The sequence below is a fragment of the Musa acuminata genome, unplaced genomic scaffold, assembly GCF_036884655.1.
Source record: "Musa acuminata AAA Group cultivar baxijiao unplaced genomic scaffold, Cavendish_Baxijiao_AAA HiC_scaffold_1126, whole genome shotgun sequence".
Classification (NCBI taxonomy): Eukaryota; Viridiplantae; Streptophyta; class Magnoliopsida; order Zingiberales; family Musaceae; genus Musa; species Musa acuminata.
The window spans coordinates 4,769,038-4,771,537 of record NW_027021339.1 but is presented as its reverse complement, the minus strand read 5'-3'; positions in this window follow the sequence as shown (position 1 = coordinate 4,771,537).

The window sequence follows — 2,500 nt, the reverse complement described above, 5'->3', positions numbered from 1 at the left end:
CCATTTTTGGCTGCGCGAGCGAGCGGCGAGCGACGGACAGCAAGCAAAGCGAGAGGCAGCACAGTCCCTGCTATACGAAAGCCCCATCCAGCCCTGTGCCACCCGGGGGGTTCCAGGGTGCTGAGATGGCTGACATTTTGCTCCGCTCACGACGGTCACCGCGCAACGCAAGAACAGGCCAAAAACTTGCCAAAACGGCCCAAAAACGGGCCAAAACTGGCCATTTTTGGCTGCGCGAGCGAGCGGCGAACAGCGAGCGAAGCGAGAGGCAGCACCGTCCCTGCTATACGAAAGCCCCATCCAGCCCTGTGCCACCCGGGGGGTTCCAGGGTGCTGAGATGGCTGACATTTTGCTCCGCTCACGACGGTCACCGCGCGACGCAAGAACAGCCCAAAAACAGGCCAAAACGGCCCAAAAACGGGCCAAAACTGGCCATTTTTGGCTGCGCGAGCGAGCGGCGAGCGGCGGACAGCGAGCTAAGCGAGAGGCAGCACCGTCCCTGCTATACGAAAGCCCCATCCAGCCCTGTGCCACCCGGGGGGTTCCAGGGTGCTGAGATGGCTGACATTTTGCTCCGCTCACGACGGTCACCGCGCGACGCAAGAACAGCCCAAAAACAGGCCAAAACGGCCCAAAAACGGGCCAAAACTGGCCATTTTTGGCTGCGCGAGCGAGCAGCGAGCGGCGGACAGCGAGCGAAGCGAGAGGCATCACCGTCCCTGCTATACGAAAGCCCCATCCAGCCCTGTGCCACCCGGGGGGTTCCAGGGTGCTGAGATGGCTGACATTTTGCTCCGCTCAAGATGGTCACCGCGCAACGCAAAAACAGGCCAAAAACTGGCCAAAACGGGCCAAAACTGGCCATTTTTGGCTGCGCGAGCGAGCGGCGAGCGGCGGACAGCGAGCGAAGCGAGAGGCAGCACCGTCCCTGCTATACGAAAGCCCCATCCAGCCCTGTGCCACCCGGGGGGTTCCAGGGTGCTGAGATGGCTGACATTTTGCTCCGCTCACGACGGTCACCGCGCGACGCAAGAACAGGCCAAAAACTGGCCAAAACGGCCCAAAAACGGGCCAAAACTGGCCATTTTTGGCTGCGCGAGCGAGCGGCGAGCGGCGGACAACGAGCGAAGCGAGAGGCAGCACCATCCCTGCTATACGAAAGCCCCATCCAGCCCTGTGCCACCCGGGGGGTTCCAGGGTGCTGAGATGGCTGACATTTTGCTCCGCTCACGACGGTCACCGCGCGACGCAAGAACAGCCCAAAAACAGGCCAAAACGGCCCAAAAACGGGACAAAACTGGCCATTTTTGGCTGCGCGAGCGAGCGGCGAGCGGCGGACAGCGAGCTAAGCGAGAGGCAGCACCGTCCCTGCTATACGAAAGCCCCATCCAGCCCTGTGCCACCCGGGGGGTTCCAGGGTGCTGAGATGGCTGACATTTTGCTCCGCTCACGACGGTCACCGCGCGACGCAAGAACAGCCCAAAAACAGGCCAAAACGGCCCAAAAACGGGCCAAAACTGGCCATTTTTGGCTGCGCGAGCGAGCAGCGAGCGGCGGACAGCGAGCGAAGCGAGAGGCATCACCGTCCCTGCTATACGAAAGCCCCATCCAGCCCTGTGCCACCCGGGGGGTTCCAGGGTGCTGAGATGGCTGACATTTTGCTCCGCTCAAGATGGTCACCGCGCAACGCAAAAACAGGCCAAAAACTGGCCAAAACGGGCCAAAACTGGCCATTTTTGGCTGCGCGAGCGAGCGGCGAGCGGCGAACAGCGAGCGAAGCGAGAGGCAGCACCGTCCCTGCTATACGAAAGCCCCATCCAGCCCTGTGCCACCCGGGGGGTTCCAGGGTGCTGAGATGGCTGACATTTTGCTCCGCTCACGACGGTCACCGCGCGACGCAAGAACAGGCCAAAAACTGGCCAAAACGGCCCAAAAACGGGCCAAAACTGGCCATTTTTGGCTGCGCGAGCGAGCGGCGAGCGGCGGACAGCGAGCGAAGCGAGAGGCAGCACCGTCCCTGCTATACGAAAGCCCCATCCAGCCCTGTGCCACCCGGGGGGTTCCAGGGTGCTGAGATGGCTGACATTTTGCTCCGCTCACGACGGTCACCGCGCGACGCAAGAACAGCCCAAAAACAGGCCAAAACGGCCCAAAAACGGGACAAAACTGGCCATTTTTGGCTGCGCGAGCGAGCGGCGAGCGGCGGACAGCGAGCGAAGCGAGAGGCAGCACCGTCCCTGCTATACGAAAGCCCCATCCAGCCCTGTGCCACCCGGGGGGTTCCAGGGTGCTGAGATGGCTGACATTTTGCTCCGCTCACGACGGTCACCGCGCGACGCAAGAACAGCCCAAAAACAGGCCAAAACGGCCCAAAAACGGGCCAAAACTGGCCATTTTTGGCTGCGCGAGCGAGCAGCGAGCGGCGGACAGCGAGCGAAGCGAGAGGCATCACCGTCCCTGCTATACGAAAGCCCCATCCAGCCCTGTGCCACCCGGGGG